Source organism: Heterodontus francisci, chromosome 9, assembly GCF_036365525.1.
Source record: "Heterodontus francisci isolate sHetFra1 chromosome 9, sHetFra1.hap1, whole genome shotgun sequence".
Classification (NCBI taxonomy): domain Eukaryota; kingdom Metazoa; phylum Chordata; class Chondrichthyes; order Heterodontiformes; family Heterodontidae; genus Heterodontus; species Heterodontus francisci.
This window is the reverse complement of record NC_090379.1, coordinates 53,603,292-53,620,342: the sequence shown is the minus strand read 5'-3', so window position 1 is coordinate 53,620,342 and position 17,051 is coordinate 53,603,292. Positions and strand designations below refer to the sequence as shown.

At 42.4% G+C, this 17,051-nt stretch overlaps 1 protein-coding gene across 5 annotated transcripts in view; it reads left to right on the top strand.

Moving 5' to 3' along the window:
- Positions 1–420: 420 nt before the first annotated feature.
- The window catches only part of nin (ninein (GSK3B interacting protein)), a 185,352-nt gene continuing 168,721 nt past the window's right edge, over positions 421–17,051 (top strand). For all 5 annotated transcript variants that reach the window (XM_068039093.1, XM_068039096.1, XM_068039094.1 and 2 more), the window contains exon 1: positions 421–664. The gene's annotated coding sequence lies outside the window, so the exon portion shown is untranslated. The remainder of the gene's footprint in view (positions 665–17,051) is intronic.

Sequence of the window (17,051 nt, the reverse complement as noted above, 5' to 3'; positions counted from 1 at the left end):
ACTTACGTGGCCGATGGAGTAATACTACTACCATCAATGGTGACCCCCCAGGATGTTGATGGTGGAGGATTCGATGATGGTAATGCAGCTGAATTTCATGGGGAGATGGTTAGGCTTTTTTTTTGTTGGAGATTGTCATTGCCTGACACGAAAATTACTGCAACTGCTCAATCAAAATTGCTTCAATATTTTTACGACATGGAAAAGAGAAACAGGGAGGACTGAACAATCCTACTGTGCTTATTTTTGTTGATTCAGTGCATTGGTCTTCTGGTCAGCAGAAGATGTTGAAATGGAGAGAATGCGAAATTTTCAATAAAGCAAACTGCTCGCCTGGAACAGCCCATCTGGGAGAGTGTCAGTCACATGGTTCAGAGCTCAATTCTGACCTCTTACCTCTTAATGCGCAGAGGATGTACCATGAGGCGCCTCCTCTGACACAAGCTGTTGAAAAGCTGCATTTGAGCAATGCGAGCGGCAGATCGCGGAGAGGCAGTCGGGCAGTAGGAGTGAGAGCAGCTCCTGTCCTCTCCCTAGCCTCAGCCTGAATTGATTGATGTTCCGGGGTATGTGCTCCAGTGGGATCGACATTCTGTAAGCTGCAGCCGGCATCGCTGGCAACCGAGCGGAGGCCGGGAAGCGGTGTGACATCCAGCAGCAGTTGGTAAGCCTTCTTGTTTCAGTTGCTGAATGAGATTCATAGCGTTTAGAGCAAGATTGCACAGTGTAACCGGCACCAGCAGCTGCAGGAAGTACCCATGTGAAGTTACTGTTCGGTAGGGGTGATCCTCAAGGACAGGCAGGACGTTTCTCTCTCCAATCATCTCCAAAAAAAAATGCAAGTTGCTGACATTTTATTGGGTATGATGTTTACTTTTTATTGAATATGGTATTTACTTTCCATTTCCTAGCCGAGATTGCGGCTTACTGTATGTGTGTTTAATTAAACAGGGATGGATTGTGGTTATTTTGTTGTTGAATTGGAAAGGTGGCTGGTTTGGAAGCTGTGTTTTTTTTGGGGCGAGCTGGTTTCCTGACTGTCCCTCCCAACCCGCTGAGCTCCGGAGATTCTCCGGCCGCCTTTTGGTGAATTATTATTTTCTGTGTGTGGCTGCCCCATGGTTTGATGTTCGCCAGTGTCTTTGTGTGGCAAGCGTTAACTTCTGGAGGCAGGTTCTGGTTTCTACTGTAAGACAGCGTTCATTGCGATCCTTCTGGTCTAAAACAAATGAACACTGTTTTGATCTGTGACAAAGTTCAAATTCCACATTGTATACAGTAACGGCCAAGAGATTTGATCAAGTTCCTAATTTGCAATAGTTTATCACTTTGTCCTTGTATACCATGGCTGATGGGATTTACAAGTATTTGCTAAGCACACTGTTGCTTCATTATCCTGATGGCAGTAATATTAAGATTGTTATTTCCAGAATCTTCAAATATTACTATGGTCAAGCATGTCAACATTAATTTAATTTTGTGTATCTCTATTTTACAAATTCAATTCATTTTTATATTCTCATGATAATAAACCATGCCATTTTAAGAGTATTAATGTAGTAACATGTTTCCTCTTTTTAAAAAAAGTGTGCCTTATAGTCAGAGCCAGATTAAGAATTGTTGGCAGCCAGGACACCAAGAACATTCAGGGCACTTCTGCACTCGCATAAAGACCCAACCCCCTGGCTGGAGCTTTTTCTGGGCCCCCTGGGCATGGGGTTCATAGGCCTGTGCATTATTCCACTCCTGCTTTTTATGTACCAAGGAACCCTATTAAAATGATAATGCTACCTTTTTAAATGATACAATATTGAAATGCAGCAGGTTCCTCCACTTTCAGATTTGGGAAGCATTTTGACAAATACAGTGGTGATCTGGAGCTTCTAGCTTTTAACAGACCTGTTGGAGATCCTAATTGGAGAAAAAGAATATTTGGTCTTTAGAGATTGCCCTACACAACACTATATAAATTGCAGCAGGATGCTGTTTCACCCACTGTGCCAGTGTTTTCCTCTATTAAAGGTGCTAAATAAACACAAGTTGTTGTTGTACAGTGTCTGATTCGGCGGCATCTTATAATAATGCTGTCTATGGGGTTGGGAGCGGGGAGAGAGGGAGATTTTTTTTCATTGCTTCTACTAGTAGTAATCTTGAGTCTGTTTCTCATTGCTACCATTTTGCCAACCAGTGGAAATAATATTTCGCTTCTTACCCCCTCAGAACTGTTTGAAATTTTGAAAAAATCTGTTAGATCCACACCTGTTCTGCTTCAGTGCAAAAGTCCCATTTCCCTGGTCAATAGTTATTACTTAATCAACATTACTAAAACAGATTATTCTGTCATTTATCTCATTTCTCTTTGTGGGACCTTGTTATTTACAAATGGGCTGCCACATTGCCCTACATTACAAAAGTGACTACCTGTCAAAAGTACTTAATCGTCTCTGAAGTGCTATGGGTCGTCCTGAGGTCATGAAAGGTTATATATAAATATATACACAAGTTCTTACTTGCTTCTTTAAGCCCTGCCATCAATAAAAATATAGCAGCAAATTTACCCTTTTGTTCACTATTTGTGGAAAAATTTACAGCTGGGAACATTTAGTTTCCAGTCTTGCTATGACAAAGCCAAGGTCCTGTATTTATTTATCCATTCTAATTAGTTCCTCTAGTTTTTTGACTTTACTTAGAATGCTTTGCATATTTGAAAATAAACCAGTTACCCTGGCTCAGCCATACTTCTCAGTACCGTTTCTCTTCCAGTCGTACATGGTTGCATCTGAATGCATAGTGGATTATTTACTGCCCAATTTTTCTGAGTAGGAAAAATAGATTTTCAAGTATAAAAATGGGAATCAATAGTTATTTACAAATTAACCAGTGTACTTCCTTCCTATTGTATCACTTTCCTCTCAGATGAGGGAAGTGACAGTTGAGTCATCGCTTTCTTCCTGGTTGCCATTGCTGTTGCTTCATATTAACCATCAAGAGCTGCCCTTTTACTAGATGAGATGTCACCCGCAACATATTTCCTTTCCTGAGATCTGTGCTCCATTGCCTTTTGATGATTTAGAGCAGTGTGTCATGCTAGGCCCCCACCTGCCAAGAATTGTGCACATTAATTTTGTCATGAACATTGATTTTAAACTGTTACTGGAGTGAAGAAAGGACTTGTTAAACAGATCAGCCGAGGCTGAAAAATACATTTGCATGTTAACAGATGGTGGTTGGAAGGACAAACGGCCATTCCCTGACACAGTCAACCATAATGAACCTTGATCACCAGGTATTGTGTGTAGGAGGGGCATTCCAGAGACTGCTAAGGTGATACAATCCAAAGCGTGGTCAGACCAGTTAGTCACATGACTAACCTACTTGGCAACCTGGCGTTTTCTGAATTGTACTAACAGAGGGCTAGATTTTACACCGGACAGATGGGAGCTAGCCACTGCCGTAAAAGTCGGTGGCGAACCTGCATCCGCCCAGCCTGGGGATCCGACCCGCATTTTACAGGTCCCTGGGCTTTAAGTGTTCTGAGGCTAGACTTCCACCCGCTTGAGAGAGGAAATCCCACCTAATTGAGCTGCCGGCCAATCAGTGGGCCGGCAGCTCTTAGTGCCAGCAGGGCCACTAGGAGCGGTGGCCACTGCTGGGACTGCAGCCCAGCCGAGGACATGGAGCCGGGACTGAAGGTAAGTTGGGGTTTGCCTTGCCCAATTGTCAGGGCTGCCCCCTTCCTTTCCCAGTGCACTGAGAGGCCGCCAGGTGGAGGAGGGCAAAGGCCCTTAAGTGGCCGTTGTGCCTTGATTGGCTTGGGGCGGGCAGCCCGTTTCTCGCCTCCCCCCCCCCCGCGACCCCCATAAAGTGTTGTGGAGGCGGAATTGAACCTCCCGCTCAATTTTACGCGCTGCCCCCCCCATCCGGCTCGCTGGGGTGGTGTAAAATTCCAGCCAAAGTGTCTGTTCGCTGCTGGACTGAGAAGATCTCTCCTGTCTGCTCCCATCTCTTTCTCACAAGCCTCTGAATCCACTGAAGACACATGAACCCCAAGAGAGAAAAGTCTCCTACAGCGAACAAGGTTTAAGAAGAAGACTGGGCCCCAATGAAAAGCAAGATCTAGCTACAAATCAAGGACTCTACAGTGAGCTCGAAGAACTGTAACAAAAACTCTTCCGATATTGGCTCAAACCTTTCCACTTTTTTCCTTCTCTTTTCTGTCACTATTTGTCACTATAGAGTTTATTTTATTTATTTAGAGATACAGCACTGAAACAGGCCCTTCTGCCCACCGAGTCTGCCGACCAAGAACCACCCATTTATACTAACCCTACAGTAATCCTATATTCCCTACCACCTATCTACACTCGGGGCAATTTACAATGGCCAATTTGCCTATCAACCTGCAAGTCTTTGGCGGTGGGAGGAAACCGGAGCACCCGGCGAAAACCCACGCGGTCACAGGGAGAACTTGCAAACTCCGCACAGGCAGTGCCCAGAATTGAACCCAGGTCCCTGGAGCTGTGAGGCTGCGGTGTTAACCACTGAGCCGCTAGCATGGGTGCGTTGTGTATCCGTAGGCGTCAACCAAATTAGAGTTTAAGTTCAAGTTTAATAAATTTCAAATTTTCTTCTTTATACCTCAGAAAGCCTGTTTGTGCTGTTTCTTTGCCTTATAATTGGAAAATGGTGAACAAGGATTCACCATGGGGGGAGCTAAAAACACGGTGTGTTTAAAATTAAACCCTATTTTGGTAAGACCAGGTGAAGGCTAAGAGGGACCCCTAGTCACCTTGTCGTAACAAATGTCTAGGAAATCATAGAAGAACACTTTCATGTGATGAGGCTAGCACTGGAACTTGGACAATGTGAGCACGAGCTGTAGTCTGTCACTGGGAGGGTATCTCTTAATAATTTATATGAAATGTTCATACTTTAAATGGAAGTTCTAATCTAAAACACAGCTTTTAATTAATATACTTAATGCTACTTGAATGGTGGATCCATTGCAGCACAGTATTATTTTCTAATATTTTAATCTTAATTTCATGGGCTATTCCAGTGGTTCATTGGGTAGATACACTGCATTCTGTGAAAGAATGGTGGTGGCTGGGGCAAGTGGGGCTGATTGCAAATGGTAGGAACGCTGTGGAGCCTGGAGGAGAACTCTTGCTCTTCCTGGCTCCACATGAATTTATATATATTTTTAAACTTTTTGGTGTGGGTCCCTACCTAGCTCTGATTTTATAATCTTATTTTCAAGCGCTGTTCCAATAGATGAGTGGGTAGATAAACTGCATCTTACGGTACTCAGTCATACAGGTCAAGGAGGTCTCAATCCTCAAATCTGCTCTGTTAGCTGCTCCCCACTGGGGCAGCAGTCGCACTACAATTGAGCTGAGTGTCTCTAAGGTTGCAAATGAAAGAAATCAGAAATCCTTGTGTGGAGAATCAAAAACAGAGAATGCTGGAAACTCTCAGCAAGACAAACAGCATCTGTAAAGAAAAGAAAAATGTTGACTTTTCAGCCATATCCCTTTTAGCTAAAGTGGAAGATACTACAGATGAACAGCAGAGTGAGAGAAAGGGAAAAACCTCATGCACAAGAAAAGAAAACAAATGCTATGTAAAGTGATTGGCAGTGAACAGGAGAAGATTAGCTGATAGAAGTGATAATAGTGTTGGATGAAAGAATGAGAGAAATGAGAGAAATAAAAGCTATTAAGGAGACCCAGAGAATGTATTTTTTTAAAGCAGGTTAGCTAAATTGGAGATGGGGAATATGAAAACCTGGCAAAGTGCAACAGATTCCAGTGGCCCAAGAATCTGGTGAAAAACAAAAAATGGTCAACTATCCTGCTGGCAATGTACCATTAAGGGATCCCCAGCCTAAGCACCAACCCACTCCCTCTTCCATCTTTTGAAGTGCTGTCACATTCATCCGACACACTGTCTGGTGATTACTGCTAGTTAGTCAGGTATTGTGTGAGAATAGGATTAGGTTCATAGAATCACAGAATTGTTACAGTGCAGAAAGAGGCTATTCGACCCATTGTGTCCTCACCGACTCTTCGAAAGAGCAATTTACTCAGTTCCATTGCCCCGCCTTCTCCCGTAACCCTGCTTCTTCCTTTTCGTATAACAGTCTAATTCCCTTTTGAATGCTTCAATTGAACCTGCCTCCACCACACTGTCAGGCAGCGCATTCCAGACCTTAACCACTCTCTGCGTGAGGCGGTGTGATAGGAGGGCTTATTGCAGGTGGCAGGAGTGCTGTGGAGTCAGGAGGAGAGCTCCTGCTTGTCCTGGCTCTACATGAATTTTAATTAATTTTTGAAAACTTACCTTTTTGGTGGCGGCTGCTAGCTAGGCCGCATCCATGCCTGGTAAACCTATACGGAGCATGCCTGGGGCTTGCTCTACTCAGGTAGCCCAACTTCTCAGAGGGGTCTTACAACAGGCATACATTAACATATTGCAAGGCACTAGACATCGTTAAGTCATCTAAGGCCAATATGCAATAAACTTTTTTCAGGAGTCCTTGGGGCACATGCCCCAGCCCTGCAAAATTGATCACTTTTGCCTCTGCTTTATGATTTTTACCACTTGACCAATTTCAACCCTGCAGGCTTTTGTCACCAAATAATGTCAGGTGGTCTGTTGTTTGAAATATTTGGGAGACTTAACAGCTTTGAATTGTTGCTCTGCAAAATGAAGCCTTATAATTCCAAAGAGTTGTTAGACAGTCTAAAGTGTTATAAAGAAAGCTCTATGTATCACATCCAGTTAGCCTGTATCATAATGCTGGTTAAAGGCAACCCTAGGAACTAAAATTCTCTGACCTGAAAGAAAAATGTCTCTTTCTTTTAATCGCAAGTAAAAGGTGGTCCTCATTTTTTTTAACCAGAAAAAAAGCCTCGCAGTAGTTCTAGTTTTCCAAGCATTTTAGTCAAAAGCAGCATGTCATCATCTGACAACAAAAGGTTGCCAACGATCTCTCCTGTGTTGTTACTGCCTGCTGTTTGATAGGTGAAAACATCAATGATGAAACTCAACTTTCCTGTGGAGACAGAATAATAAAAATAAATTGATGCTGGAAGCTAGCCACAGATGTATATTGTATATTAAATACAAATTATTTGCCACCAAGACTTTCTTTAGCAACAAATTAAAATAGACTGCCACAATCTCATATTTAAACCCATCTGTTGGTAACCCTTCTGGATCAGGGGGCCATTTTCATTTTCATTGTGGAGCTGCAGGTGGAATAAACCAGTGTAATAAATCAAAGCTTCATTGTTTGGCATAATAATGGATGTTAGGATAATCACTTTTTTAAAGCTGTGACTGCCCAAGGATAACAGACTTACAAAAACACAAGAAATAGGATCAGGAGTAGACCATATGGCCCATCGAGCCTGCTCTGCCATTCAATACAATCATGGATGATCTTTGGCTTCAGCTCCACTTTCCCGCCCGCTCGCCATATTCCTTGTTTCTCTGAGAGACCAAAATTCTGTCTATCCCAGCCTTAAATGTATTCAACAAAGGAGCATCCACAACCCTCCGGGGTAGAAAATTCCGAAGATTCACAATCCTTTGAATGAAGTAATTTCTCCTCATTTCAGTCCTAAATTACCGGCCCTTTATCTTTAGACTGTGCCCCCGTGTTTTAGATTCCCCAACCAGGGGAAGCAATCTCTTAACGTCTATCCTATCCAGCCCTTTCAGAATATTGTATGTTTCAAAGAGATTGCCTCTTATTCTTCTAAACTGCAGAAAATATAGGCCCAATTTACTCAGCCTCTCATCATAGGACAACCCGCTCATCCCAGGGACCAATTTAGTGAAGCTTCACTGTACCGCCTCCAATGCAAGTATATCCTTTAAATATGGAGACCAAAACTGCACACAGTATTCCAGATGTGGTCTCACCAAAACCCTGTACAACTGTAGCAAAACTTCTTTATTCCTGTACTCCAATCCTCTTGCAATAAAGGCCAACATGCCATTTGCTTTCTTAATTGCTTGCTGTATCTGCATGCTAACTTTCTACGTACCTTGTACAAGCACACCCAAGTCTCTTGAACATCAACATTTACAAGTTTCACATCTTTAAAAAAAATTCTGCTTTTCTATTCTTACGGCCAAAGTGAATAACTTCACACTTTCCCACATTATGCTCCATCTGCCATCTTATTGCCCACTCACTTAACCTGTCTATATCTCTTTTTGCAGCCTCTCTGTGTCCTCCAAACAGTTTACCTTTCCACCTACCTTTGTATCATAGCAAACTTAGATAAATTACTCTCTGTCTCTTCATCCAAGTCATTAATATAGTTTGTAAATAGCTGAGGCCGCAGCACTGATCCTTGTGGCACTCCACTATTCACTGCCTGCCAAATTGAAAATGCCCCGTTTATGCCCACTCTTTGGTTCCTGTCCATTAACCAATCATCTATCCATGCTAATATATTATCCCAACTCCATGAGCCTTTATCTTACCTAATAACCTTTTGTGTGGCACCTTATTGAATGCCTTTTGGAAATCCAGGTATACTACATCTACTGGTTCCCCTCTACTAGTTACATCCTCAAAAAAACTCTAATCAATTTGTCAAACAGGATTTCCCTTTAGTAAAAACATGTTGACTTGTGCTAATCATACTGTGCTTTTCTAAATGCATTGTTAAGACTTCCTTAATAATAGATTGCAGCAATTTCCCAATGACTGATGTTAGGCTAACTGGCCTGTAGTTCGCTGTTTTCACTCACACACTGCTTTCTTGAAAAACAGTGTAACATTTGCCAACTTCTATTTCTGATGGGACTATTCCTGAATCTAAGGAATTTTGGAAAATCATAGCTAGCTCATCCACTATATCTGCAGCTGTCTCTTTTAGAACCCCAGGTTGTAGGCCATCAAGTCCCAAGGATTTGTCAGATTTTAGACCCTTAAGTTTCTTCAATACTTTTCTCTGCTGATATTAATTTCCTTAATTTCCTCACTCTTTTTAGCCCCTAAGTTACCATCGATTTCTGGTATGAAACTTGTGTCATCTACTGTGGCCTCAGTTGGTCATTGCTGATGGCATCAAGTCACTGCTTTCGAAATTATGGCCCAGTAAAAATCTTGGCTAGTTCTACTTATGCTGTGTTTAAAATAGTCAAAATCCAATTTGCACATTATCACTGTAAATAGAACCAGTTTGTGCACATTGATGTGTAAGATTTACATAACTTTCCATTTCAAGTTATCGTCATCACCAGATTATAAATGGCTATAACCAGCTGTGGCTCATTTGGTAGGACTCTCGCCACTGAGTTAGAAGGTTGTGGCTCCACTCCAGGGATTTGAGCATAAAAATATAGGCTGACACTCTGTTGCAGTACTGAGTTGCACTGTCAAAGATTTGTCTTTCAGATGTGACGTTTAACAGAGGCCCCATCTGCTGTCCAAGCTGGAGGTAAAAGATCTCATGGCACAGTTTCGAAGAAAAGTAGGGGAGTTATCCCTGGTTTCTTGGTCAATATTTATCTCTCAATCAACTTCACAAGAACAGATTATCTGGTCATTTTCACATTGATGTTTGTGGGAGCTTGCAGCGTGCAAAGTGGCTGCTGTGTTTCCTACATTTCAACAGTGACCACATTTCAAAAGTACTTCATTGGCGTTAAAGTGCTTTGGGATGTCCTGACATTGTGAAACGTGCTATAAAAATGCAAGTTTTTCTTCTTTTAAATGTGACTGTTTTGTCGTGAAATCTTTGGTCTGTAAAGATAATCTGAAGACTATTGTATGTCAAGGCATCAACTGAAAGTTCATGTCCATGTAGTTCTGTTTTAGAAAAAAAGAAATGAATTAATCATAAAGTACTGAATTTGATTAATTTTCAAAATATGCACTTTGTAATTACTCACTGCTATAACATTAATATAAGTGATTTTTGAATGTGTAGAATGAGAGAAAGGTAAAAAGAGCTACTTTATTAATAGGATTCTCTGAATAAACTGAAACTGGTGCAAAAATGTTGGTTGCAATATTGTACAGGGCCTGAAAACAGGCGTGGGTATTGCAATGCGTAATTAACCTGTATCCTTTGCTTCCGCTGCAGCTAATTTGCATGATAATTGCGTGCAACCAACGCTAAACATGCTGCTGAATGGTTGCACATTTTAGCAGGTATCCAAGTTTGTGCGATGCCAGCACAACTTAAAGCTAGCCTGTACTATTTAAAGCCAGTCTCACCTCTTTAAAGGGGAGGTGCATTCTGGATGGAGCAGGTACTGAAACTGGTTGTCGAAGTGATTGTAAGCAAGAAGAACACTGATTTATGACACAACACAGCAGAAAGCTTGCTCCAAGGTTCATTGACACTGCTCTGGATGCCCTGGTGGAGGAGGTGGATGGGAGGAGAGAGGTCCTCTATCCACAGGGAGCCAGGAGATCCTTTTGACAAACTGTGCGAAGGCATTGGGAGCAGATAGCTGTGGTGGTCAATGTCAGGAGTCTAGCCCTGAGGACTTTGCAGATGTTCATTGACCTCATATGAGTGGTCAAGGTCAGTGAATGCATCTTCAAATGTCATATCCCACCAACTGCACCACTAGCTTCACACACAGCTCAATGCACCACACCCCCATCACTCACCTACCAATATTCTCTATCATTCACGACTCATACCTAACATTCATCGATTCACCAGGAGGAGTCTGGCCCCAACTTGCCACAGGGCTTTGCACAGAGCTTGGAGCCCATTCTCTCTAGCATGGAAGTGATAGCCAACTCCAATAGCACACTTACGGACCCAACCGTGATGCACCGTCTTAATGGCTGATGCCTCAGTTTCTATTGCACCACAAACAGAAGCCAACCAACATCTGGGTGCTGTACTGGAAGCTCAGACTGAAGTCATGTAGTCGAGACTGCTGCAATCACAGCTGTGGATACCTGTGTTCAAATGAGCATGCAGGGGTCACAGCAGTGCTACAATCTGTCCTCCAATAGATTACTATGATTGCTGAGGCACCACCCCAGGGTAGTGGCAGTGGTTCCGTGAGCAAGAACCTGTTGTCCTCTTTCAAGAAGACAGCATTCGTCCTCCCACAACTACCATCCAGTACCCTTGCTGTTGCCTGTCAGCCAGCCAGCCCAGATTTTCGCTGCCCATGCTGCAATCTGAAGCGGGGCCTTCTAGGGTGAGAGCTCTTTGAGGTTGTCCTGAAAGGCCATCTGCAGTCACTTCCCCCATTGAAAGTCAGCAGTCTTCCACCAGCCATGCTGCAGCCACTAGGATAGCATTGCGTAGGAGCATTAGGACAGGCAAAGACATCTGTAAGACTGGCACAAAAGGAATGCACAAGGGTGATTAGTTGATGTTAGTATGAAATATGGCATGGTTTGATTTCTAAATGTGGTTTGGAATATTTATTTTATGGTGGTTTTTATTTTAGCATTGCAGAAGCTGTGATGGTCAGTAACAGAGGGAAGGTAAGGCCTGGGCTGTCAGTGAATGGGGAATTGGTGTTGCATTTACTGGTATCACAGTTGGATGAGTTGATCACGGACAACATGGCTGGAAAGGGACTATGTTGGTTGCTTCCTCCCTTCCCCTTCTTCCTACTCCTCAGCTGCTCGTAGTATAGCTGGTGGCAAGAGCTGTGCTGTCATGATGGTGAGGTTGTGCAGCATGCAGTAGACCGCCATGAATCTTGACACCTGCTCTGTCGAGTTCTGCAGCGCTCTTCCAGTGCGGTCCAGGCAGCTGAAGCATTGATATCTGTTCTGATCAATCACATTTCATGTGGCAACATGGCTTTCACTATAAACATGCTGCCCACGTGTGCATGGGTTGCACACAGGGGTCATGAGCCATGTCGTCAAAGGATAACCCTCGTTGCCCTGTAGTCCCCTCCTGTTTTCTTGTGGTAGCTCAAATGCAGATGGCACAGTGGACTGCCACAGAATGAAGGCATCATGATGCCAGGATACCGGGCATTGACCTGCACGATATGCTTCGTATGGTCGCACACCAGCAGGATGTCAAGAGAGTGGAATTGCTTTCAGTTGAGGTACATCTCAGAGTTGGCATGCGACACCCACAAAGCAATGTCTGCACCCTGCATCATGGGGAAGCCCACAATCCTCACAAAGCCACATGCTCTTCCCGCCTGCTTCTCTCTGGCAAGGGAATACAGAGGCTCATTGACCTCCCTTATGCAACAGGATGGGTAAACTGGGAGACATTGCAAGTATCGCCTGCTCCAACCTGGAAGCAGCCAGATCCATAAAATATCATGGCCATGGTCACCTTCACAGCCACTGGCAATGCCGTTTACACCCTGCTCTGAGGCTGCAGTAGGTGGCAGATTTCAGTGAGGATGCCCTTCGTGAAGCAAAGACATCTGACACACTGTTCCTCGCTGAGGTTCAATTAGGAGAATTGCTCCCTGAACACCCTGGTCAGATATAGCCGCTTGCTAATAGTCTTTCTCCTCCTCCTTCTCTTTCCTCTTCCAACAGCTTGTCCTGCCCTGTGTCACCTCTGCTCATTCTCCCTGTCATGTTTTAGTCCAAGCGGGATGCAAACTACTGCACTGGAATTGGGGAGCAAATGGTTTGTGCAGCATGATTGAAGTCAGGACCCAGTCCCACATCATTTCCCACAGCACTTCTTGTAGACTTTAGCAACTTTAAACAATTCTGGAAATCACCAAACACTTCTACAATCACAAGTGCCAGTAGAAGTCAATTAGCAATTAACCTGTAAATAGTTGATGATCCCTTTAAATAGTACTAGTGAACGACTGTTCCGCTGTGTGAGGTTAAGAGAGCACATTAGCTGGAGTGTTGAGCTCCAAAATAGTGCGCTGGTGTCAAATAAGCAGCATTGGCATATACACACACTAATGTTCTTATCAAAATGGTGTCTGGTTTAACTCGCAGCAGAAGTGGGTGCTTGCCACAGATGTCATTTTGGAGGCAAAATAGCACCTGTAGTACTGAAAAAACGGATGCTATGGAGCTGAATTTCATGGTGTTATCTTAATTTTGAAGTGTTAGCTTGTCTCAAAGAAATTGCAGTCTCCAGTGAATTCATTGTGATTGTCTGAAACAGTATAATTAATGATGCAAGATGCAGTAAATGTTTTGAAATGTCAGTTGTCATTTTTCCCAAAGTATTGTTTCACTACCTCTCTGTGGGAGTGGTGTGCGAAATTATGGTTTGTTTTCATTTCTGTAATGCAGAAATGTTTACTGACTTGTTAATCTGTTAGTTTTGAATCCATTAGGATAGTACATCAGATTTACTGTGCAATTTGATGTACACTTATAAACTATTTCTAGTTCTTGTAAATAAATATCTTGTGATCATTGCTACTGATAGTGGTGGATCATGACAAAGGAACTTTGTGAACAAATTGCTTTTAACATTTTATTACAATAATATTTTAGTGATTAGTCCCATTCATGGAATCATAGAAAAATAAAGTACAGAGAAGGCTATTCGGCCCAGGGTACCTCTTTGAAACAGCTATCCAATTTATCACACTCCCCTGCTTTTTTTCCATAGCCCTGCATTTATTAATGATGTGCAATTGCTGATTCAAGCCAAGTGGTTCTGCCTTTCAAGTTTGTTCTAGTTGTGAATTCAGTTCTGTAAGTCTCCTATGATTGTGTTGTGATTGTGATTGAGATTGAGAAAATCACTTTAAACAAGATTGTGAGAGGTGGTAAGAGAACACAGGCGCAAGCTAATAGAAGGTTAATCTGGAACTGATATTGAGACAATATCTTAATACAAATAATGATCATAACATGAAATGGACTCCTGCATAGAGTATGTTATGACCGAGGGGGAAGGAGTGCACTGTTTATTCTAGTCCTATTTCTCCAAGGTCACAACATATTATTTTAAATTTTCCCACTTATTAATATGGTCAATCATATACTCTATTTTTCCCAGAATAGAACACACTAACCAGGCATCCTTAATGAACAACAAAATTAGCAGTTTGTTATAGAAACAAGTCTAAACTAGTAATGAAGTAAAGCATAAACACACAGATCGAAATTTTTTAAAGTTCCCTTTTTACCTTGGTCCCTTCACACTAACACAAACACATATACATCGGTTAAAAATAAAAGGGATTTTTATAAATTCAGAGCTCTATCACAGTAACAAAAAAAAATACTTAGGCAGATTACTTGCTCATTTTTGAAGAAAACAGCAGATGAGATATGTTGTTCCAAAGCTGGCATACAATCTAACTTCTGAGTACACATAGACAGGTCACTGAAATCTTTATGAACAGTTCTTTTCAGGTGGCATTGAAAAGCAATTTAGCAGGCTTTCTTCAAAGACAGGAAACAGGATGAATTGACACAGTGGATGTCTCAGGATCCTACATGGAGTTGCTGGAAAGCGAGCTGGGTTGTGGTCTTCTCTCCTTTTTACACTTCTTCAGCAGACTTGACTTTATCAGCCGCTCATTCCAGAAGGTAAAAACACACACTGACCCAACAACCAAAAAGCTTGTGAGTTTTTCTGCACCCCTGGGTGTGCTCTGCCGCTGCTGGGCTTGTCAAATCAAGAGGCGCTTGTCACTTCTCTGCCCCTGTTACCAGGTTTCTGTTCTATCTTTAACTTGAGTCATGTGACAACCAGTAACATTGTTGCCAATCCAGTTCCTTCAGTGTCCCCTTGATGGCTGTCTTTTAAACTGGTACAACATTTATTCAGTTTAACTATAAATTCCTTTAAAAAAATAATTTTAACAAAAACAGAATCACTTTCACAACAAGTATTGGCTGCAAAAATCCTGCAATCATTTAAGAAACCATTGGATGTGCACTGGGGGATTTTAGGGTTCAGGATATTAATCTAGATTAAAGAGAGCTTTACTTTTACAGCTAACTGATGCTTGGGAACCCTTGTTGCTGACAATCGGTTGGGAAAAAGATAATTTTTTGAAATAGAGACTTTATTACTTACAAATCATACAGTTTATAAAATGGAAATTTCTATCAAATACTTTTGAGCCTTGGATCACCTTTCCTACTAAGCTTCTTTCAAGCGATAATACTTTTGTTCAGGCAGCTAATAGACTAATAAATAACAATTAAAAATCATTGTCTATCTCATCTCTGAAATGTGGCTGCTTTCAGAGATTTTCATGTGTAATTTGTCAGTGGGCTTTTACATGCCTCAGTCGTCTGGATTCAGTACTATCCTCATGAAAGTCTAATAGAGGATGACATGCTCCATTTCATATTAATCTCTATGAATAATTTGTGCATGCTAGGGGAGACTTTCAGATTCCTAGCAGGAGGTAGGTCTGATATGTCTGAACTTGTTATATGGTTCTAAAATTTGTACTTTACCCAATAAAACATAATATTCAATTAAGTGTCATTCTGATTGATTGATTAAGTTCACAGAACGAAATCTTTAACCTTACTTTCTACGAGAGAAACTTTAGGATTCCCTGTTATGTTTCTGTATAATGATGTTTAAATGTTCTGTAGCCTTTCTAACTGTGTGTGTGTATTTGTTCGTGCGTTGAGAGAGATCCCCAGAAAGGAAAACCATACTGATTTTGCCCCTCTCCCTGCCCCTTAACAAGGCAGGTTAGATTATATCCAACTAAGGTTGGAATTTCTCCAATTTGGAAGAGAACCTTTGCCATTATCAATATAGCCTTTCTATTTCATTTAAGTGACGACATGAACAAAGGAATATCGTTGCTTTTGCTTGATCATAGCAGTTTTAAGCAGAGTTTTGGCTCCAGACCTATGTCCATTGGCAACACTGCTACCCTAGCTCATCTTATTTCACATGGGACCCTTCACAGTTTTTTATTTTATTTGGGATTAAGTTCCAAAATGTTCTCATCCCACATTTGCACTTCCAGCAGGAGTCACTGGAAAGCAGCCACATGGACTGCAGTGACTCAAGACTCCAAATTTGCAGATGACACAAAACTGGGTGGGAGGGTGAGTTGTGAGGAGGATGCAGAGAGGCTTCAGGGTGATTTGCACAAGTTGAGTGAGTGGGCTAATGTATGGCAGATGCAGTATAATGTGGATAAATGTGAGGTTATCCACTTTGGTAGCAAAAACAGGAAGGCAGATTATTATCTGAACGGCTATAAACTGAGAGAGGGGAATATGCAGCGAGACCTGGGTGTTCTCGTACACCAGTCGCTGAAGGTAAGCATGCAGGTGCAACAGGCGGTAAAAAAGGCAAATGGTATGTTGGCCTTCATAGTGAGAGGATTTGAGTACAGGAGCAGGGATGTCTTGCTGCAATTATACAGGGCCTTGGTGAGGCCACACCTGGAATATTGTGTGCAGTTTTGGTCTCCTTATCTGAGGAAGGATGTTCTTGCTATAGAGGGAGTGCAGCGAAGGTTTACTAGACTGATTCCTGGGATGGTGGGACTGAAGTATGAGGAGAGATTGAGTCGGTTAGGATTGTATTCGCTGGAGTTCAGCAGAGTGAGGGGGGATCTCATAGAAACCTATAAAATTCTAACAGGACTTGACAGGGTAGATGCAGGAAGGATGTTCCCGATGGTGGGGGAGTCCAGAACCAGGGGTCATAGTCTAAGGATACGGGGTAAACCTTTCAGGACTGAGATGAGGAGAAATTACTTCACCCAGAGAGTGGTGAGCCTGTGGAATTCACTACCACAGAAAGCAGTTGAGGCCAAAACATTGTATGTTTTCAAAAAGGAGTTAGATATAGCTCTTGGGTCGAAAGGGATCAAAGGGTATGGGCCGAAAGCGGGAACAGGCTACTGAGTTGGATGATCAGCCGTGATCATAATGAATGGCAGAGAGGCTCAAAGGGCTGAATGGCCTACTCCTGCTCCTATTTTCTATGTTTCTATGTAAGAAGGCAGCTCACCACCACCTTCTCAAGGGCGATTAGGGATGGGCAATAAATGCTGGCCTTGTCAGCTGCGCCCATATTCCACGAACAAAAAAAAAGGTGGTTCTCTCCTTGTCCATGGGTGTTAAGCCAGTTATAAACACGTCGTTACTGCCA